Source organism: Marmota flaviventris, chromosome 15 (assembly GCF_047511675.1).
Source record: "Marmota flaviventris isolate mMarFla1 chromosome 15, mMarFla1.hap1, whole genome shotgun sequence".
Classification (NCBI taxonomy): domain Eukaryota; kingdom Metazoa; phylum Chordata; class Mammalia; order Rodentia; family Sciuridae; genus Marmota; species Marmota flaviventris.
Genome location: NC_092512.1, coordinates 25,658,772 through 25,683,248, shown reverse-complemented (window position 1 = coordinate 25,683,248; position 24,477 = coordinate 25,658,772). Strand labels below are relative to the sequence as shown.

Below are 24,477 nucleotides of genomic sequence, written 5' to 3'. Positions count from 1 at the left end.
TTTAAGGAAGAATATAATATAGTGTGTCAGGGGTATGTTTCAAAAGCTATTGAAAAATGTTTATGGGCTTGCAATTCAAAATAAAGTACATCACATACCCAGGATACTTTAATTAAAGAGAAAGAATACATTTACAAATATATCTTCAGGAATATATTCTCTACAATTCACAAAACAGTGTAATTTTTAAACTAAACATTCATATGATATATGCATATATAATATCATATATAATTTTTATATACCTTACATTTAGTCCTATGATTCCTAAAGGAATTAAAATTATAGCATTTGCTTCACTGTAACACCATTTAGGCCAACCAATCTAATAGGTAACAAGTTTGCTTGTATAATAAATTCTATCATGATTTATGTTGTTGCTTTGACTACTCAGGGAATCCCTTTAATTCAAAATTATTTGAAGGAAAATTTTTGTTCCTAATGACCAATTTTTATTTGATATGATGGATAATTCTGGAATCTTAGTAAATAGGGAAGGGGAACATCTTTTTCATTAACTCCAATAGGCCAGGAGTAACACAATACTTTTTTACTGAGAAAAACTTTATTGCTATATTTTATGTAACAAATTGCATTAGCTTTTTTGCGACTTCACTCTTTATTTATTTAACTATAAATTCATAAATTGAAAGCATAAATGTATTTCCTTTAAATATATTTAACTTTTAATACATATTATTGAAAATATGGTGTATACCTTTATATTTTTATCATGTGCCCTATTTTTAAAGTATGTTAGATACTTAAAATGAACTAGTAGTCCTGTCTAAACCATGTAGCATATTCATACAATTGTCTTCTTTTAAGAAACCATAATGTACCTTAGCCTTCCGGTAAACTTGTCCTGCCATTCCCTACCCTCAAACACAAATCACTTCTTTGCCTCCTCAGTATCAACACCAAAGTTAAATACTACTTTGGGAATAAAATATTACAACAATATACATTCATAGTGAAACTGGTCCAAAATCTATTTAAACCAGTCCTGTGAAACTATTTACTTTCCTGCCTCTAAATAAAAGTTGAGGCAGACACATAATATTGATTCATACTCAGGTTAAAGAAAAAATTCTTCTGGCTTAAAGAGAATATTTGAAGTATTCTTACCACAAAAATTGTTAAGTATGTAATTTATAACATTCCACAAGATATATACACAGTCACATATTGCTTGATGATGGGAATATGTTCTGAGAAATAATGATTTTATCATTTTGTATCATGTACTCAGAACAATTAAAATGATTTTTATGTCATTAGGTGGTATAATCTTTTGGGACTAGCATTCTCTCTCTCTCTCTCTCTCTCTCTCTCTCTCTCTCTCTCTCTCTCTCACACACACACACACACACACACACACACACTATATATATATATATATATATATATATATATATAATGTCACTACACAGCCCATGACTGTGTTTCAGTATAAATAAATACATACGATTCTTACTGTCAATTTTTAAAAAAACAGTTAAATTAAAAATTCAGTTTACCAATTAATTTGTCCAGTACTGTGTACTCATGAAGAAATTAACTTCATTTTCTTTTTTTTTTTTTGCTCTCCCTAGCTTGGGCTTGGTGACATAGAGAAGAATAGTATCTTCTTCCTATTTTCCCTGCTAAAATTTCTGTTTATCCTCCTCTAGGAGCTCCCTGTGATCCTCCTGAGATTGCAGGTAGAAATGATCTGGTGACATGAATCCTTTATTCCCCTGTCACTGGTTTCACACCAGGTACCAGATGATTAAAGAAAGATAGTTTTTTTTTGCTCAGGGACCTTTCATGGGATTCTCAGACATATCCCCATTAGTTTTCTTGCTTTGAGTATGTCTCTTTGGCTGCCTGCTGAAATTCCTTTCTCATACCAGAAGTATAGAGTAGCACATTTCCATACAATGTTTTCTCACCCTTTCAGGTGGAGAAAGATCTAACACAATGCCAATACAGAACTACCTTGCAGAACTCCTGCATTTGATTAAATGAAAACATGCCCTTATATTTATTCTTTGTGGGATGAAGTTCTTCCAAGATGGATCCCTCTGAATTTGTTAAACATTTAAGTATTTCAGCAATTTTTTAAAAAAATATTCTTTTTAGATATACACAATAGTAGTGTGTATTTTGAAATATTATACATACATGGAGTATAACTTATTCTAATTAGGATCCCATTTTTGCAGTTGTACATGATGTGGAGTTTCACTGGTCAGGTGTTCATACATGATCATATGAAAATTATGTCCAATTTGTTCTATTATCTTTTCTAATATCATTTTCTCTCCCTTTTCTTCATTCCCCTTTGTCTAATCCAATGAACTTCTGTTCTTCCCTCCTCTTCCCCCTTATTGTGTGTTAGCATCCACATGTCAGGGGAGACATTCAACCTTTGGGTTTTGGGGAATGCTTTTAATAACATTGCATAATCCAAGTGTCAGAGCATATAAATCAGTTCTATACATGATTTCTCAGAGTTTCCCCATTCTAAACTCACATCTAGAGAGAAATCACCCTAAAATTCTAAAAAGGTATGTAGAGCAAGTCACAAAACACCTCACTTCAAGGAAATCCTAGTTGTACAACAAAATAATTTCTACCTCAAAATATGACTTTCATTTGTCAACAAATATGGAGACTCAGTTCCTCCAGTAATCAAACCAGTGCTCATGCCAATTCTTGTATGTTCTGTGTTCCGCCTTTCTGTCTAGTCTCTTTATTATGACAGGGTGAATTATAGAATCATTGTTTCAAAAAATTGTGAAATAGGTAGTTTCTACAGAACTTTTTGGGTTGGTGGCTGATCTTGGATATAAAAAACTTTTTATTGTGATTTGGTCTTATAAATACAATATCTGCAAAAACAATACTTTTTTTCTGTAATCATGAACTCCTATAGCAGGATATATATTTAAATATTTAGTTTTTAAAAACATTTTACAGCAGAGTTAGAACAAATAAAAGCAGCCTTAGAAATACCATGGAACTCTTGAATCCACTACTAAGTACCAATTTCTTTATTTCTGGTAAAAAATATAGGATACAAATCTTTATTCTTTCAATATCTTCTGTCTTGGCCTCTGTTTTATTTGTTTGTTAAGATTTATATATTTATTAAGTTTGTCTGCAACATCTTCCATGTGTCAATTCAAAGGAAGAGCCAGGTTCACAGAAGATTTTTCCATAAAGATATTTCTGAAGAGATTCAACACACACATTGGATCATATTGATTATTTGTAAAAACTTTTTGGGAACTTTGAAGTTTATTTGGTCATTGGTTTAAAAGTATTCCTTGAGATGTACCAAGTGCCAGGAGAAACAATATTAGTATGTCTAGCTAATATTATGATCAAAAGTTACCATAACCCTTGTGCTTATGGAATATTTTGCCTAGTGGTTAGTCAAACACTAAGCAAATGACAAAATAAATACATAGAATTGCATTTCTGGCAGATGCTGAGGGAAGAATAGAAGTTTACTGGATTAGACAAAGGAGAATGAAGGGAAGAGAGGGGAATGATATTAGGAAAGATAGTAGATTGAATTGGACATAACTTTCCTATGATCATGTATGAATGCATAACCAGTGAAACTCCACATCATAAATTTGAGGGCTTTGAAACTAATTACAGAATTTAGGAAAAAAATTTCCTAGGGAACGGATACTAGATTTGTAGCTCAAAGCATGATAGTAAGCACTAACTGGATGAGAAGCAGAGAGAAGTGTGTTCCATCAGTTTCACTAACACTTAACCTGAGAAATAAAAGGGCCTGGGTACTAAAGTCTGTGAAATGAAATTATAAGGACAACTGAGGGTTAGACTTTGGAAGATCCTTCTGATAATATGATGGAAATGATTCAGGGCAGTAGAAAATTATCTAAGGGTTTTCAGTAGAGAGATGACATGATTACTTGTGGGTTTTGAAAAGATTATTTGGCTGCACTATGAGATGAGAGAGGAAGGAAGCCAGAGTTGATGCAGTTTAGGGGGCTGAATTAAGAATCCAGAAATTCTTTCATGATTTATTGCTTCCTAAAGATAAACCATCTATTTTTTATTCAATTAAATTAAGATATTTATATCTTAGTACTTTCAGAGGATTAGTATGGTATTTATAGTCATGGTAGAAGAAATAGCATCCTGGCAAAATAAATTAGTATGTCCTCTTAGGTCACTAAGAACAATGTTTTTGTTTGTTTGTTTGTTTTCATCTAAAATGGCAAAGCAATACTATTAAATAAATTGAGGTTAACTCAATTAATTATGGCTGAAAAATATTGTTACTTAACATGTAGAAAGTACAGTGGATAATAAAATGTTGATTTTGCCCTACTCTTGTTCTGAGAGCAGTATTACAGGTTGTGACATTTCAAGTGGGCTAATCTTTCATAAATATGTATATATATGCACCCATAGATAATCTAGATGTTGGCAATATGCTTGTTAAAAAGTTTTTAAAGTATGTCTGTTATAAAACATGAAAAAAGCACCAACTCAGCCAATGGAATTGATGATAACAGTGTGGACTTTCAATTAGGAAAAAATTCATCATTTAGAACTTTGGACTTTTTCCAATTTTCTGGGGAAATATTATCAATTATCTCTTAATTTCTTAATGTCCTCAAATCTATTGGTTACAAAGTATAATTGCTGAATTTAACATGCTATTAAATCTATGTTTAATTATAAATTGATGATCAAATATTTCCTGCTTTAATATTTTAAAATAGCTGAATGTATATAAATTTGGTAAGCAGTGCTATTTAATTTCTATCCACAAAGCAGGATGAAATGAAATGAAAATTAGTTGTATTCTAGTGCAAAGACTTAAAAAACTAGTTTTATATTTTCCACAATTGTGTTTTTTCTTACAATTAAATTTTTAATCTCTGTGACACTTAGATACTGAAACTAAGTGACCTTGTTTTGGCTTTAGGCCACACATTTCATTTAAGGTGATATAAATTGGAACTTCTCTAAAGCATATCTATTAAAAAAATGAATGTGGATTCAAAAATCTCCTAAAACAGTTTTCTGTAACACATCTTTTCAGATACTGATCTCATACTGTGCTCTGCCCTACTATTAGCTTTTTTTTTTTTTTTTTAAATAGCTTTGGGTTGGGAGGTGGGTCACAGGAAATAAGTTTGTTTGTCACTAAAGAGAAAGGAATGTAAATTGTAGGAGATGAGTACACTTGGTCAATTCCACAGTACTACACATTCAATCCAATCTCAAACTTTTTCATGGGACATTTTTCTACAAATCTCTGTTGTTTAAATCTCAAACTTTCAACTTCTCCATTCATGTGAAAGTGACATCTGTGTGGAGCTTTCTTTTCCCTCCCAAGACTGGCATCATTGCTGTGTCTCTTAACTAAACATGCTAATTAAAAATTACACTGTTATTAATTAGCTATTGCATTATATGTAAAATATAATATATTAATATATTTATATATAGTATATGTTATATCAATATATTTATATATTAATGTATATTATATATATATAGAGAGAGAGAGAGCACAGTAGTTCATTTTGTTATAACTCTCCTCATTGATATGTAGTAATTCAATCTTGTGAAATTTTAAGCTTTTTACCTCAAAGAAAAGAAAATCAAGCCAATGAATAGCATATCTTCTAGATTGCTAGATTCATTTGCCAAGGCACAACATATATTTTTTCAACTTTTAAAGAAAGATAAAGTAGATTTTTGATAATAATGAAGAAAAATTAAGGTTTCTCAGCATTTTAATTTCTCAATCCAGTTTCTATACTCCTTTCATGCTAAAACAGATGAAGTTAAAGAGAAAAATATTTATATAATTGGTCAATGACAAATATTTATTATTTCCTGAGAAGAATACCTCAGAGAAAACTTAGTATACTATATAATGGCCTCTCAGCACTATAGATTTATCCTTGATTATGTAAATATACTTTTAAGCAAACACCCTAATTAATTTCCATTTACCTTCTGAAGACACATGTTAAAAAAATAAGAGAGTGCACTGAGGAAAGGTTTTAATAAATATGTGGAAGTGGGTATTTACCTTCAGCTTTAAATATTTCTCAGAATCTCTAAATAAGAAAATATAGAAGCATCAGTCAATCAAGTTTAAATTATTTGAAGATTTGGCTAAATAATTTAAATTGAAGTAGCTTACATGACAGCATTAGCAAATAAAATTATATTATTGCCTTCAAAAATATTAAAACTGAACAAATCATTTTTTAAAAACCCTCTTTATCAAATATGAGACCACGGTTATGCAGAACTATGGTCTCAGACAGGAGGAAAAAGAGGAAGAGCCCTGTGATTTCCTGCCTTATTCTCTGGAAACATATTCTAGAACATAGAACAAGGAATGGGATAATAAAAACATGAATGTTTCCCAGGACTGTATAGAAGAGTTTAGGGAACACGAGGTCTCTATAAGTCTTGAGGCAAATTCCAGAGGAAAGGAAGCTCTGCAGGAAAAGAAAGAAAGAAAACCTCTGCATGGAGATCTCACAGTATTTGCCAAATAGTAAGAAGTTCACATAAATGGGTGAAATTCCATGAAATACGGCAAAGAGACTAGAAATCTGTAAGCTGAATATTTCTAGAAAAATACATTGGAAATTGTTCAAGTACTGCCAGATAAGGTAGAGAGGTGTCTTTATGTAATTAGGGTATACACTAGAAGTTTCAGGAGGGATGAACCTCAGCATAAGGGTAAAGTGTGCCTAGAATAAAGGCTACTCTAAAACTTCCTAATAATGCTTAAAAAATAAACCTTAAAAACACAAACTGATCAAAAGTAACTTTACTACACATCAGAAGAAAGTTCAACATTATTTAATGGAAGATAACAAAATATGACATTCAATAACTTAAAATTCACAATGTTCAACATATACTAAAAATTACTACTCAAGTCAAAAAACAAAGATATGACTAATAGTTGAGAGAATCATTAGAATAATACCAAAAATACAGAGATGATGCAATTAGAAGATAAACACTTCATAATAGATACCATTAATATATTAAACAACTATAACAAGGGTTAGCAAAATATATTCCAGGCTGTATTACTTTTTTCATCACCTCTAACCTAAGGATAGTTTATACATTTTTAAAGGATTATATGAAAACAAATGAAAGACAAATCAAAATAAAAGATGCATACATGTTACAGGCCATATGTAACTTGGAAAGCCTACCATGTTTACTGTGTAGTTATTCATAGAAAAACGAAGCACAGCTAAGATAATGAAAAAAAGAGAGAAAAATAGAAAAGATAATCAAATGAAACATTAAAAGATGGCAAATTTGGTAATAGAAAATTTTAAAATGCTAAATGGCTCTTATAGCAGACTAGACAGTATCAAAGATAAAAAGATAACAAACTTAAATACATGGAAATGGAAATTATACAAAATGAAGTAAAAAGAATGGAAGGAATAAAAAAAAATAAGGACCAAACAGATTAACTTTAAGATTAATCTTAAAGTTCTGAAAAGCCTATGGGGTAGGAGGAAACAGAATTTTATTTGATTTTTATCTTGAAAAATTAGTATGTGTGACCTCATTTTTACTCCAAAATATTAAAGTAGACCCTACTATTATCCTACTATTATCACATGTATATATAGATTTTATAAATATGACATTATAACAGATATTATGTGAAAGATTTATTTTTCTTTTCCATTATGGTATAATCTTAGAAGAATATCTATCTATCTATCTATCTATAGATAGAGATCTATCTAATTAGATAGATAGATAGATATCTCACCATGGTCTTGTTCTTTGCAGTTTTGAAAGTATTGCTTAGATCAATAAGTATCTGTTTATGAAAGAAAAAAATACTTTTTGAATATTAATGTTGAAAATATTTACAAATTTGGTGAAAATGAAAAACCCTCAGATATAAGTCACAGTTTGTGTGTGTGTGTGTGTGTGTGTGTGTATATATATATATATATATATATATATATATATATATATATATATATATATGCATGCGTGGTGTGTCTCCTTCTGTTTCTTGGTTTAGCGGAGACAACAAACTGAGCCCCAGAAGTCATGTTTCTATTCCAGCTGTGAATGACGTTATTGATGGAAGGTAGGTACTCAGCCAGGGCAAACTTCTTCAGTGATCTTCACATCTAGGTGAAGATGTCAGAACACTAATATAGAACTGCAAACTTTGTCGTATAAACCTTCTAAAAGATTATCCTTCTTCCTTCTCTTGCTCTCTGGATGTTGTGGGCTTGGGCAACATCAGAGACAAAATATTGACAATGGCAGATTCTTTTTGTCAGCCTGAGAATTTAAAATCTATTTCCCTCTAGACTTTAGAAGTCATACAAGCAGTGATTATGTCCCTTTTGTTAATGGATATATATATATATATATATATATATATATATATATATATATTTTTTTTTTTTTTTAAATGATATATATCAGGAACTCCGCATGAATTTAATTAGTAAAATATGAACTAAATAAATAATTAAATATAATTATTTAAACTAATTAATAGATGATATCCTGGCGGAGGTCATGGCTCAGTGGTAGAGCACTTGCCTAGCACCACATAAAAATAAAGACAAATGAAATAAAGGTGTTGTGTCCATCTAAAACTAAAAAAAAAAAAAATTTAAAAAATAGATGATATCCTGATTTCTGCGCTATCACAGAATACACTATAACAGAACCTCAATATAATTCTTGAAAAACATAGGAATTGCAAAATAAATGAAGCAAAAAGCCAAAATAAACTAGAAGAATGAGGCGAGTTGTCAAATGTATTCTGAAAACATTTTGTATTTTGTAAGTAAGAAACTTTTTAAGAAGAACAGAATAATTGGAAAATCCTATTGTTATTTAGCAACAGGGAGTTAGTCATTTAAGAACTTTTTGATGTCTTGAACTTTTTTATTTCCCTAACAGCATATATTTCATTTTCCTTTTTCAAATCTCTTAATATTTATTTTTGTTTGTTTCTATCCATTTACTTCCCATTGGTCCCTTAATTGTCTACAACCTTGCTTTTTGTAAAACTTTTTATTAAAATCCTTTTCTTAAGATCATCAATAATTTCTATTGAACACATACTTTTCCACTGTTTTTTCTTTTTTAATTGAACCTCTCCATAACATTTGAAATTCTGATTATCTCATTTCTTTGAGAAATCTCCCTTTGGCTTTGTTTGTAATTCATCTTGACTACCTTTATATGTATCTAGCTCTTCTTATCCATTTTACCTTTTTGCTTTCTCTTTTTCTGTGAGAAATGTTAGCATTAGTGTTTTGAAGGCTTCCATTGTTCAACAATACACTTTTTGCCATGGTGATAACTACTTTCTTTATTTAAGCTATCCTCAAGGTATAGTAATGAGGATCCAATTTGTGTCATTCAGTTGGATGCTCTTAACTGCTCATTCAACTGCTTAAAATAAATCTTGAATATATACAAAATATACAAACTTGTTTTAATAGCAACTTTCTCTTCCGAAATCTTAGTTCATTTCAAATTATTGATTACATAAGTTTTAGTGGGCAGAGTTTTTGATTCTCATTTGATTGAGACTCCCAGAAACTTTAGAAGTTTGATGCAATGGCTAAGGACAAATAAAACAGAAAAAAAAAAAAATTAGCAGTTAGACACAGGAAACTTGAGACTGACTGAAAATATTGTCAGAAGCAACAGTATGAGCTTATTGCTCTATTTCCTCAGCAAGATTCCATATCTCCAACACAAAAGCAAATAGGATGATGCCCTGAAGCTAATCTTTTGAAATCCTCTTTTGTCCTAGGAATGACTAGACCATGTCTTTCTCTAGTCCCATGCTATTGTCTCCCCAAAATTCATATGTTGAAATACTGTCCTTTATGGCAATGGAGTTAGGGAATGGAGCCCTGTTGGAGGTAATTAAGTCTTGAGGGCAAAATCCTTAAGAGTAGTGCTCTTATAAAATATGCATGAGGGAGTTGTTTACCCCTTTCACCATCTGAGGACCTGGCAAGAAGGCACAGACAAAGAATCAAAGAGTGGGCTTCACCAGCCACTGAATCTGCCAGTGCCTTTATCTTGGATTTTCTGCCTCCAGAATTGTGAGAAATAATTGCTTGCATGGATTAAGGCAGAAAACTCCAGAGAGAAATGAGTATGCTACTTTAACAAATATGCAAAAAATATCAAAACAGCTTTGGAACTAAGTAATGAATAAAGGATGGAAGAGTTTTGAAATGCATGCTAAAAAAGCCTACATTACCAGGAATTTAGCATTAAGGGCAATTCTGGAGAGATTCCAGAAAGAGAAAAAGAGAACAACAGGAAAACTTCAGTCTTTTTAGAGAATATCTACATAGTCATAAACAGAATTTTGGTAGAAATATGGATAGTGAAGGCCATTCTGATGAGGCCTCAGCTGGAGATAAGGAACAAATTTTTGAAAACTCAAGGAAAACTGATTTTTGTAAATTGGCAAAATATTTTGACTCATGTATGTTCATATACTAGTGTTTTGTGGAGGGTAGAATTTGTGATATATGATATTTTAATACAGGAATTTCAAAGCAAAGTTTGAAAGATGTAGCTCGGCTTCTCTTGAATAATTACAGTAAAATACTAGAGAAATGATTTAAGTTAGAATTCTCCAGCCTTAAGATTTATTGTTATTTGCCTTCTTAGGTTTCAGTCTTACTTGGGACTTTTACCCTTTTTTTTTTTTTCTTTCATATTCTCCTTTTTTGAATGGGGATGTATCTAAAGTCTGCCCCACCATTATATTTTGGAAGCACATAATAAGTTTGATTTTGATTTCTTATGTACACAAAAAGCAATTTGCCTCAGAATAAGTAGTACCTTGAATCTCATCTCTCCCTGATTAGGTGATACTTAGATGTCACTCTGGACTTAGGATTTTGAGTTGATGCTAGATTGAGTTAAAACTTTTGGAGCTATTGGGATGAGTTGAATATATTTTGAGAGAACACTGGTTTGTGAGGGCAGGGCCTCTTGGATAGAATTAGATCCAAAGGTGCTTTGTTGGCATTTCCATTATGTGTGGACACAGCAAGAAAGTGCCAACTAGGTACCGGAAAGCAACTTAGTACCAAACATTGTATCTGTTGGCATCTTGGTTATAGATTTCCCAGCTTACAAAAGTATGAGAAATAAAATTCTGTGGTTCATAAGTACTCTATTTATGGCATTTTCTTATAGAAGCCACATTAAACTAAGCCATTAATTATAATTTATTCTCTAAAGGGAAGCCTAGACAGTCTTTTCAAAGTAAAAATCGTATCATGTTATACATACTTTCCTGTTTGCAGTTGGGTTTGGGAGAAAATAAATGTCCTTACTATGATTTTAAATGATCTTAATTCATACACCTCTCACTAAAATGGCACTAATAGTAGCTGACAATAACTACAAGATCAAAGTGGGTCATACAACCATCAATGGTTAATAAATCTTTATTGAATTAGACAATTGGATATCAAGGGTTTTTTATTAGTAATGAATGAGATGTTAGTTATATAGAAAGAGAATTCACTCCCATTGGAATTCATTATGTCAAGAGAATTTAATTTCCCAGGAATAAGTAATTCCCAATTTAGAATTTATTTTTGATATATGATTGAGTATATTTCTCCCTGTTCTGCTTCATATGCCAACAAATTAGATGATAACTCATGATTTTTGTTTATTTTTATAAATCTCATACAGTCATATCTAAAATTTGATGAGGTTAGTGTAATTGAAAATGGCAAACTGAAATTTTGTGCAAATCTGTCAATTTATTTTATGGAAAGATGGGATAGGGAGGAAGAGCATGAGAAGAAGATTACCACTAAATAGGGAAGAGAGGTGGGAGGGAAAGGGAGGGAGAAGGGGAATTGTACAAAAGATGGGAGGAGACCCTCATCATTATACAAAATACATGTATGATGATGTGGGGGAAAAAAGAAGTGTGTCACATTAGATTGGATAGAGAGAAGTGATGGGAAGGGAGGGAAAAGGGGGATAGGAAGGACAGCAGAATAAAATAGACACTAGTATTGCTGTATGTATATATGTGACTGTATAACTAATGTGATTCTGCAACCTGTACTCTCAGAAAAATGAGAAATTATACCCATTTGATTCAAATGTATAATATGTCAAGATCATTGTACTGTCATGTGTAACTAATAAAAATAAGTAAATAAATAAATAAACAATAAAAATTAACCCACTGTGGACAGAAACAATGTTTATTCTTCTCACCATTATCTTCAATGCTCATATACTTGTTACCTAATAGGTGGCCAAAGTATCTTTCTTAAACAATATTGAATAAAAAAATACTTTGGAGGATGTCATTGACTTTTAAATGGATAGTGAATGATTCCTTATGAAATTACAGTATTTCTTTTCTCCAATTTGAACTTAATAACTCTTTGATTTTATTATTCCCAGTATAAGGTGCAAATTATTTTTATTGAGAAAGAAAACAACATGCTTAACTTCATTATTCATTTTAAAAATGATTAAAAACAGTTATTGTATTTATATTGTATTCATTTTTCCAATCTTTGAAGATGGAAGCAATGAGTAATAGAATTAATAGTAGCAACATATTTGAGTATTATTTTTTGTGACAGTGACTATGCTATTAACTTTATATATAAGCCTTTCTCTATGTATTATTTGCTGATCACTTATCTAGGTTCCATCATTTTCCAATGAGATCAAACTAATATCCTATCAACATTAGCCTCCCTCTCTTCTCCATCCTCATAATTTATTCTCAATAGGGATGTCAAGAGTATTTCTTCAAGTAGATGTTAAATCATGTCACAAACAATTTCCAGTTTGTAACATTCTAATGGTTTTCCCTGAATTTGAATAAAACCAGTATTATTACAATGATCTTAAATTATCTTAATCCACAGAACATTCAATAAATTCAAGCTGCAATGCACGTTTTTAATTTTCTTCAATTTAACAAAGCTCTTTCCAACTTTAGGACATGTTAGTCCTGATGACTTCTCTAAAGTCTTCCCATGGATGGAGACATGATATCATTCAAACCTGTAACACTTACCTTGATTAATAGCTATATGAGCAAAAATAATCTCCCTATCAGTCTCTATCACAACATAGTATTATATTTTCTTCATTCAACTTTTCACTATCCATCAGTTTTTATTTTTATTATTTTCTTTGACCTCTAGAATATAAATACCATGGAATTTTGACTACATTGGGACTAAAATATTCCTAATATAATAGTCACAGCTTTATTCTAAGTTCCTAGAATAAAGTTGGATTATGGCATGTATCTAAAGAATATGTTATCCGATTAAGAGTACTTTTTACTTGTCAGTATGTCCCTACACCTTCCTGGAAAATTATTTTAGAAGAAGTATTGTGTCAAACTTCAAACTGGATGCTGTAGAATCACCGAGACCTGTGGACAAATCTGACACTAGTAGTGTGACCTACATCAATTTACTTAAAATTCTCGATTGGTTTCTTATTTGTAAAATCCAATATTTTTAGAAATTAAACTGTAAATGAATTGAAGAGTAATCTATGGAGTGGAGGGAGGAGAGGGAAGAAGTGGTGGGGACTGAATTGGAACAGGTTGTGTTCCATGGTTTTGTGATTATGTTAGGGTATATCCTAGTGTTTTATATAACTAAAAGAATAAATTTAAATACCATTATGTTGATAGTGTATGTTTATTGATTTAATGTTGCCATCAGTCTCTTATGGATAGATTTATTTCATCTTTTCAGTATCCTAGAGTTTTTACTTTTGCAGATGAGAAGAGCTTCCAGTAAAGAGATGGCAGAATTGACTCTTACTACCTCTGGCAAATTTGCCACAGCAGGGAGAATGGGAGAAAGCTTACTCAGTCCTATGTATTTCATTTCCCTCTAGCCTTCTATACTAGTTAAATCACCATGGCTGCTTATTTCTCGTTTTCTCCTACAAAATAGAGTAGTGAGAAGAGAACAGTGAGCAAGGAAAAAACAAAAAGAGATACACTCTTGGCCATGAGAAGTCCCATAAAAAAAGGCAAAATACAAGATCCCCTTTAGTATAATTTGAAGAATTCTGCAGAGCTTGAATGCTTAACCATTGATTTCCCCTCACTTTGCTCCTCTATTCTATATTTTAAATACCGGTTTACTTTTCCTATTTTACTCCTGTGAAATTCAGGAGGAAGTATATTTATAAGAAAATGTAGTATAAACTACATAATTATTTATGAATAATGGCTAATATTTACTGAGTATACATAAGCACTTTTCTAAATCTTTTATGAGACTGTCAAAAAGGAGTTGGAGCTCAGTGGGTGTGGTGGCACAGGGCTTCCCAGGTATTCTGAAGGCTGAGGCAAGAGGATTGCAAATTTGAGGACAGCCAGGGTAACTGATTGAGAACATGTCCCAATAACAACAACAACAAAAAAAAAAACGATAAGAAAAAAGGGGCTAGGAATGCAGTTTATTGTGTTAGGCTCTGAGCTTAATTTTCAGTACTGAGAAAAAAGAAAAAGGAGATGGAAGTGCTAATTACTGATTTTTTTAAGATGACTTTTTAAAAAATATATTTTTATTAGTTATTGATGGACCTTTATTTATTTATTTGTTTATATGTGGTGCTAAGAATTGAAAACAGTGCCTCACACATTCTAGGCAAGCTCTCTACCACTGAGCCACAACCCCAATGCTAATTACTGAAATTTGATCAATACACATTTTATACTTATATTGAAATATCTCACTGTATTCCATAAATATGTACAATTATTTAATGTTAATTAAAGAACAAAATTAATCCTCATATTTAATCCTAATAATAACTGTAAGAGAAAAACCGGATAAGACAATTATTTCTCCTGTTTCACAGGAGAGAAAGAAAATTGGGGCAGAGAAAGATCAGTAACTTGTTCAAGATCATGAAGTTAAAAATGGGTGGAGCCAAGTTTCAAAGAAAACCATCCAAAAGAATAGCCTCAATCAATGAACACACTGCACTTTGTTACATGAAGAGTGAAAAAAAATAGTCAAAAGTAGAACACACCAGCACACACAATGGCAGAGATGACATAGGGAAATGGAAGGAGATGTTCAAAAAATGAAGGAAACCCAACAAAAGACATAAAGTGCTGTATATGAGTGTAATACATTCCACTATTGTCATGTATGTTAAAAAAATAATAACTATTGTCTTTTTTCTTCTTTTACAGAGTCCCTCCCTACAAGGCCAAAGCACACATTATAGAAATAAACAATGTACTTAGCAAATTTCTGTCTAAATGTTTCATCATCTAAATTTAAATTTAGGATCTACAGGAAAAATGATTAAATACAATGCAAAATTTTGATGAAATGAAATAGAAAATGATTTTTCTATTATTATATAATTTTAGTTTATGGTTGCCCTTTAGCAAGAGTGTTACTTCCTGTTTCAAAACAAGTAGGTTGGTTATATATTTATTAGATTTTCATCTGACCAATTTTGAAATTCAATGTTATGAAGAAACTAAAAATTCTAACACTCTAAGTAATGACATACCACATGTGAAGGTAAACGCTCTTAATCAGCAATTTCTGCACTAATTTTGTGCAAGATATTAGTGTAAAGAAATCTTTATTAATTTCAAATATTCAACAAAACTTCCTATGGCCAAAAGACACTTAACAAAAATTATAGTTAATCAGTAGTTCAGCTATAGATTGTGAGCTGTATAGTGTTCATCCAAAATTTTGCCATTTACTACTTACCTGGGAAACCTTTTCAGGATATTAAGTACTGTGTGGTTAGGGAATAAAACTAATTTTTATGGAGTCTAAAGCCAATTATAACTGAGAAAGTAAGTCCAAAGCCAAATGTAAATGAGTTTTGGATACATAGTACTTTTGAATAATTTTCTCTTGGCATGATGAATGAATATTTGGCTACATAGCCATATAAGAGTTGAACCAGGGTATGAGCCACCCATATTTACATGCAGGACCCCAGAAAGAGTAATGCTTATGATTTTCTAAATGGTTAATTTTCGCATATAGCCAAATATCAGTGAGCCTGTTAGTGAGGTGAAGCTGCGCTTTAAATGATGTCCAAGGGCTTTTTTATACAGTGTTAACATTTGCATAAAACTGGCTGTTTTGTGCCTTATGTTTCCAAATCAATTTAGCTTTGTGTGCTAATATTTTACTAGAGCCCTGGAGATAAAGAAGCATGCAGGTCAGCCATGTGTGCTACCAAATCCCCAAGGAAACCTCCACTAAAAACCAAAAGATTGACACCAGACAAGATTAGCAAAAGAATTAGTCATGCCCAATCAACTGTGTTAAATACAGGGGAAAAAAAAACATCTGCTTCTCTTGTCCTTCAGAGTAACTATCAGGGTGGAGTGTTAATACTTCCAGTGTATATTATTAAATGCTTCCGAGTGTACCATTGTTTTCTAGGAAAATGGATTTATTAGAAGTACCTAACCCCACTACTTTAAATGCTACTCATGAGGTGGGTAAGTAAAAGCTCAAGTACCCTGTGCTATCTAATCCCACAGGTAGGTTCAGATATTTCTTCCCAATAGTTTAGTCTCTTTCTCAATCTGGAGCTGAAGAGGCTCAGCCTCTAACCTCAAAAAATGCCATGTAATGGCTGGAAATTTCCAAGCCAAGCAACAAACAAACAACAATTATCAAATAGTAAATCCTTTCCCTAAAGGGCTTATTAACTAAATTGTTGATTAAAAATAGGAAGAAAATCAAAACAAATAGCAAGATATCATTAAATCACAAATTCTATAATAAGCAGGAATTTGTTCACAGTTCTTTATGTTCACAGTTTTTATATGTGCTAAAATTTAGGCTCTGAAAAGAATTATAACTGAAATACAAATATATTTTAGATAATATTTTAAATCTGAATTTTGATTATTTGGGAGGATTATTTTGGTATTATTCTTAAAAATAAACAAGGGAATAGATAAGAAGATGATGTATTAAAATGGCTGGGGATTTAGCTCAGTAGAAGAGTGCTTGCCTAGCACGTGTGAGGCACTGGGTTCAATCCTTAGCACCACATACAAATAAATAAAATAAAGGAAGCATGTTCATCTACAGCTCAAAAATTTTTTTTTAAAGAAAGGAGTATTATATAGTTGGGATTTTGTTTTTATGCTAACTGCATCTCTGCTTCCTCTTAGATCTACATCAAGAAAATAAATCAGCTGATATTCTTAAGTCAATTATGTGTGTTTTCCTGTAGACCTCATCTTCCTTTCTCCTTGAATTCTATAGGAACACAGCTAATTGTCACATGTATTGGATTAGTACTTCACTGAATGACATTTATACTATGCAGATACTGTTAGACAATTACTTACATTATTTAAGTCTATTCATAGGCCAACTTGAAGTTAACAAACGTATCCTTATTACACCATGAATAAATAAAAACTATCTAGATTTAGATAAATGATGTAAAAAATGTATGCTAGGTAGATATTTCCCTCAAAAGATATCATCCCTGGGAACCTATGAATTTATTACTTTACCTGGCAAAATATAATTAAGGGTGAAGATGCAATTAAAGTTGCTAATCAGCTGGTGCAATTAAAATGTAATTAAGGTTGCTGATCATATAATGAAGAGATCACCCAGAAATTATTCCAACAGATTCAATCTAATGACATGAATCCTTAAGAAATGGAAGAAGAATCAGAAGGAATAATTAGAAAGCAATAAAATACTGTGGGCTTTGAAGACCAAAGAAGGAGGACAAGAGCCAAGGAATTCAGATAGTTTCTAGATGGTGAAAAAGGGAGGAGATCAGATTCTTTCCTATGGACTCCCAAAGGGATTATGGCCCTTCCAAAACCATGATCTTAGGCTACTGAGACCTGTGACTAACCTTTGATCTAAAAAATTAAAGGATAATAAATTTCTACTAAGACACTATATTTGTGATAATTTTTAAGTAGCAATATTAATTAATGTGAAAAATTTAACATGATTAATCTCTACTATAAAATCCCAATACTGTCAGCAGTGGGGAGCAAAAAAAAATAAGGCTAAGGAAGGAGGAAAGAAAAGGAAGGAAGGAAGGAAGGAAGGAAGGAAGGAAGGAAGGAAGGAAGGAAGGAAGGAAGGGAGGAAGGAAGGAAGGAAGGGAGTGAATCTGGCATGTGTTTTAAAAGTCAATGGCTCAAAGCCCACAAATGGACTTAAACCCATTGTTTACTTAGACTAACTATTTAGTATTATTAATGAACCAGACTTAGTGAAGTTAACTCTTAGATTTCAGTATACAAAAATGTCAGTAATTTATGTATAGTGGAAAATATAGCTCCAGGTTCATGGACATGTACAGATAATATCCAGTGTCGATCTAATTCAGCAATTTTGCCTTAAAATTGCTTTTAAATACCTACTAGTGGGCTGGGGATGTGGCTCAAGCAGTAGCGCACTCGTCTGGCATGCGCAGGGTGCTGGGATCTATCCTTAGCACCACATAAAAATAAAAGAAATAAAGATGTTGTGTCCACTGAAAACTAAAAAATAAATATTAAAAAAATTATCTCTCTCTCTCTCTCTCTTAAAAAAATATCTACTAGTTTCTCTAATGCTCTTAGAAGGGTCTTAATATCTTACTGGTTTCCTCATTATTTAATAAACTGAACAAAATCCTTATCATGTGTTCATTTTATTTTTGCATGATATTCATGATTTTGCCTTTTTGAAAATTATGCTTTATAAATATAAGTTTAGCAAATTATGGCTTGTTGAATTAATCTGACCTCTTGCCTACTCCATAAATAAAATTCTATTGGAGCTTAACCATACCTATTCAGTATATGTTGTCTCTGGCTGCTTTTGTACTATAATAGCAGAATCAAGTAGATTTGATAGACACTGTAAAATTCACAAAGTTGAAACTTCACAAAGCACTTTGCTTTTTATAGGCAAAGCCTGACAATCCAGGATCTACAACAAAATTTTCTATATAATTCTAAGGAAAGCTAAGTGAGGCAGTTGTAAATGCTTCACACATGCATACTATATTCTAAGTAATGTACATAATTTCACATGCATTATTAGTAGGATAATATGTTGGTCACTAAAATTGTTGATAAATCTCCTCAGTTTTAGTCATAGGATCAAAATGTGTTTTCTAATTTTCATTTTCATGGTCTCTTAAATAACCACCTCTAAACCTGTGGTTCTACTTCCAAACATAAGAAATGCAAATATAGCTCTGTGTTTTTTTTAATGTTTACAATTGAATACTTTCTGTAGTTTTGAGGTAGTTTTGTGTATGTAGAGAGTGCATTATACTTAAATACACACTTAATCTCTTACTGGATATAGATCTCATCTGGCTTATATTGAATCCAAATCTGTCTGTTGAGCTTTGAATCCATCCAAGCAACTATTTAAAAAATGTCTGTCTCCACTTAAATGTGCTGACACCTTACTCTTAAAAAATCTACTGCACTACTTATTTTACCCCACCTCCACCCTATTCTAATCTACACTGGGCAATCTCTTCTTTTGTTGTCTCCCAGAACCCCCAAAAATCCTATCCAAGAGAAAAATTTGAGAATTAGCTTATGTTTTCCCCCTCTCCCTTTTGCATCTCTTCCAAATTTGTGGTGGCTCATACTTTCCTATCATTTGTTAGCTGTCTTACTTATATTATCACAAGAATAAAAAGAAATTGAGGCAAATAAAAGACAAACAGTAAAAGTATATAAAGTCAATGTAAAAAATGCATATTATGAAGTCTTTTATTATTGGCTAAGTGAGGTCCATGTCTTAAGAATCATAGAGTAAACATGATCAGTTTAAATTATTTATATAATCCATATGACACACAGCCAATATGACACATAGCCACAATCATTTTCTTTTCTAAGAATCAAAATAATTTTTCTTAGGTTACATATCACCAAGTCACTGTATAATAAAAATAACATTTTTCATTATATCCCTCATGTAAGACTGGTGATAAAATGACCCCATGAGTTTCATTCCATTAACCATAGTAAGAAATTCTCTTCTAAGTATTTTTTTCTCCAAACATAAAGTGAAAAGGAACTAAGTTAGAAGTCACAGTCCTTGGAAAGTACTTAGATTGAAAATATTTTGTATATCTTAGTAAGTTTCCAGTAAGAATGATCACATGTTGTAATAGTTGGGAAACTTAATAAGGATGGTTCCCTGTAAAGAAACTTTTTCATATCAGTACTTTTGTCATGATTGCAATCTCTCATTTCTCTTTTTACTTCTATATTTTTATGTTATTGCTATTATCTCACAGAAATAATAGATACCTCTGTCAAAAATGTCACATTCAGTCTGTTCTATGAATTTACAAAAGAATTATATTCTAAAATACATATTTGATCATGCTACTGTCTTAACATTATTTATTATTGCCACTGCCTGAAGACCGAAACCTAAATTTGATACCCTACAAACCCTACTGATCTTTCTGAACATATCATGCTGTTCCATATATGTCTTTAGTTTTGAGTTTTTGTTTTCATTCAACTTTCTAAAGTTCTCCTTCCTTCACCCTTCATAGTTTCAGAATTTATTCTCAAAAGAATAACAATATAATTTGTTTTCTGAAAAGGAGATTCTTTTTGAGCATGAAATATTATACTTTATAGTTACATGATGAGTTAAAATAGAATCCTTAAGTGTCATTGGCCCATTGGTTTATGTGACTCCCCTGTTTAATGTCTCATCTGTGCCATCAATATATGCTATCACATTTATCACTTTCATATCTGTATCCAATCCTAGACAACAGATTTCTTGAAGGTATTCACCTCTACAGTTCAAATAAAGACATGGAACTGTGTTGGGAGCAGCAAATACATTATTGCTTTGAGCTCCATAGTCTTGGACAGCTTGATTGCTGCATCTGGGAATCTTTCCATGTGAAGAGGTAGAAAGACACGCCCATTTGCAAGTGGCCTCTGTTAATGGGGCCAATTCCATGCCTGGCAAGGAATTTATGAGTTTGATAGCTTTGAATTTAGATGCCTGCTAGCCTTGGGTGAAAGAGATACCAGTGTGTCTAAACAGCCTTGAGGTGCCCACTGCCTGGAGGAAGAAGAATTACTGCGCCGGTGATAAGGACCCAACCAGGCTGATTTCCCATAGCTTCTTGCTTCTAGTTTACCTTGAAGAACCACTCCTCACAATAAATTTGGTGTGTTTCTCTATGAATAATACATTCATGGGCTTTTTCCTTTTGTTAGGATCAGACCCATCAGGTCTCTTCCACCGGTAAATTCCCTGCTTTTAATATATTTTTTTTGTATTATTTCTTAATATTACTTTTCAGACTTTTTTCCAGCAGGCCCACTTCAAGGATTACTTATTCCTTCCCCACGCTGGCCACAGAGGGGAGAACTGGAGAGAAAAATTTGAGAGTTGTCAGCATAAGGATGGCATTAAAGCTATTTATCTTTACTAGAGCATATTGCAAATGGATACAGATATAGAAAAACAGAGAAGATAATTGGAAAGGAGAAGAGAGAGGGAAGGGAGTAAGAGGAATGGAGTAAAGAAGAGAGGATACCAAGAACAGAAATTCCTTTAAAGTGATAGTTAAGGAATATGAGAAATAAATAGTAAAGAAAAATGGAAAGGAATGCACAGCAAAGTAAAATAAAATCAAGACAGTAGGGTTTTTAGAAACTAAAGAAAGTGTTTCAAGATAAAGACTAATAATTGGATATTGGATGTTGAATTTGGCAACTTGACTATCACTGATGACTTTTAGTCATTGGTGAGTTTCATCTGAGGGGAAGGAGAGAAAAGTGAGTTCAGGAATAATAACAATACTTTTAACATTTTATTAAACAGGCACAGAAAAATTAGAAACAAAAAAAGGGAGTGAGGTGGATCAAAGCCTGGTAATTATTTGTAAGGATATGTATTAAGGTAGGGGTGTGTAAGATTGTCATATGAAAACCTAAAGACACAATAAATTTTAAGCATTCTGAAGCTTCAGTATAATTATTTCACTATAGTATTGATGCAATTGAAAGCAGAATGAATGGCATATTGTTGACTGATTTTCTACAGTCAATTTGAAAAACAAAAGAGGATTTTGATTAACTTTCAGGTCTCAATTCTTTTATACTTTCCCTCCTCCCAAGAAATCCAACAAGCTTTCTTCTATCATCTGCACAAATGAACCCCTTATTTTCCCTTCTCTTAGAGAATCCTTCCCCCACTGACCTTTGATAACATTTTGTTTTGGTAACTAGCATTATCTCAGTTACTATTTCCCTTAAGAATCACTTTCTGACTTTTAGGTCAGCTGTCAGTTTCCTCTAGGTGTTTGCATAGCACTGTAGTTCTGTTCTCTAGCAATATTTTTATTTCTGTCTTCAGGACACCAGGGACTCTGGAGAGCAGAGCTATGCCTTAAACCTCTATTCCCTCTTGACAATGAGAGTACCTTGCTCCTAGGTAGAGTTCTAAGAGGTATTTAGTTTTCATTTATGGAAAGGAAATTAATGAAGGAAGAAAGATTCACAAATTGGAAATCAGAGTTTCAAAATCACATATTAATGATCACTTATCTAGTTCACTAAGATATCTCATAAACATATTTTATTTTATTTTTTGGTTCTGGGACTTGAATCCTGAGGTGCTTTCCAACTGAGCTACATTTCCAGTCCTTTTTTTTTTTTTTTTTTTTTTGGTTTATTTTGAGACAGGGTTTTGCTAAGTTGTTCAGGGCCTAATTAAGTTGCTGAGGCTGGCTTCAAACTTTTGATCCTTCTGCTTCACATTCCAAGTTGCCATTGCACCCAGAATATCCTATAAGAATTTTAAATTTAACTTCAACAAAATAAAGACATAATTTTCTTCCACATCCTTCTCCTCTTTTCATATATTCATTCATTCAATTGGCTATTCATGCATTTAACATTTATTGAATAGTGATTGTGTGCCAAGTGGTACTTAAAGATCTTGGGACTACCAGCACCATCACCTTCCCTTTTATTCAAACAGGAATCTTCTGTATTTTCTTTCTTTCACAACATCTTCCCACACCTGTCATCAGCAAGTACTTTTAATTCTATCTCCAGTAAATTTCAACTATGCCAACTTCTCTATATTACCAGTTGCACTCTTTGATACAAGTTGTCATCATAGCTTAGCTAATTATTTAATTCTCCTCATTTATGCCCTTACTTAAATTCTTTTTTTTAAGAGAGAGTGTGTGTGAGAGAGAGAGAAAGAGAGAGAGAATTTTTTAATATTTATTTTTTAGTTTTCGTCGGACACAACATCTTTGTTTGTATGTGGTGCTGAGGATCAAACCTGGGCCGTACGCATGCCAGGTGAGCGCGCTACCGCTTGAGCCACATCCCCAGCCCCCCTTACTTAAATTCTAATCTCTTTCAATCCATATAACATGTAGCAGAAATTTTGAAATTCTGGAATTATAAATCAGAGCACATTTTTCCTCCTACAATGCTTCAATAATTATGATTTCATTTACTTCAAAATCTCAATTGTTTCTAAGTGCCAGGGTCTACTTGACTTGGTCCCTCAATTTTTGATTTAATATCTGAGCAGTGATCTTAAATGTTAACTACCATCCTATAAGTTTTGCTTTCCTGTACTTTCTCTTACCCTATTTCCCCCCACCTGCATTAATGACTTACCCCATGGTACCATAACCCTAAGCCAATTCCAAAAGGACAGGACCCCTTGACTCTGGAAAGCCGCATGGTGCCATTGACCTAAGCCAATCCCATGCTATTCCCCAGTGGCCTCGCTCTGACACAAGCACCCCTAGAACAGCCCATAGCACTACAACTACAACTCGAAACCCCTACCCCACAAAAGCTGAACACCTGAACATCTCAGGACCTTTTTCCACTTTATAGAGTGATGGCCTTTATTTGTCAGCTTTACAAATAAACCTTTATGTGGACCTCTGTTTGGTCTCCATCCTTCATTTCTCGATCTCCCATTTCTCACTTTCTCATTTTCCTTTCACGTCTAACTTTAATTCATTGCCTATTTTCTTTATCCTCTGCTCATTGAGCATGTTCTCTGTGATTTTTTAAACAGGTTTAAATATTAGTTAATAACAAAGGTCTTTTCAGATCACTTTATCTGAAATGGTCCCATGCTTCTTTCATGAAACAGGAAACAAGTATTCTTATACAATTTGGAATTTCAGTAATTTATGTTGTCATCATTATTGTTGTTGTCATTTATGTTCCTGACCCATAAAGATAGAAATTCAACAGGTTGAGTTCCTTAGTGAATCTCAGTTCCTAGCAAATTGCTTGATATGTATTTAAAGCTAATAATATTTTTTGAATGAGCAAATGAGTGAATGAATGAATGAAGAGATAAAGGGGAAAGGAAAGAGATGAAGGGAGGG

The 24,477-nt window shown here is 32.3% G+C and overlaps 1 protein-coding gene across 3 annotated transcripts in view; it reads right to left on the bottom strand.

Annotated features, from left to right (window-relative positions):
- Positions 1-24,477, bottom strand: part of Csmd3 (CUB and Sushi multiple domains 3) — a 1,133,871-nt gene that overhangs the window by 848,057 nt on the left and 261,337 nt on the right. The gene's annotated exons all lie outside the window — the stretch shown is intronic.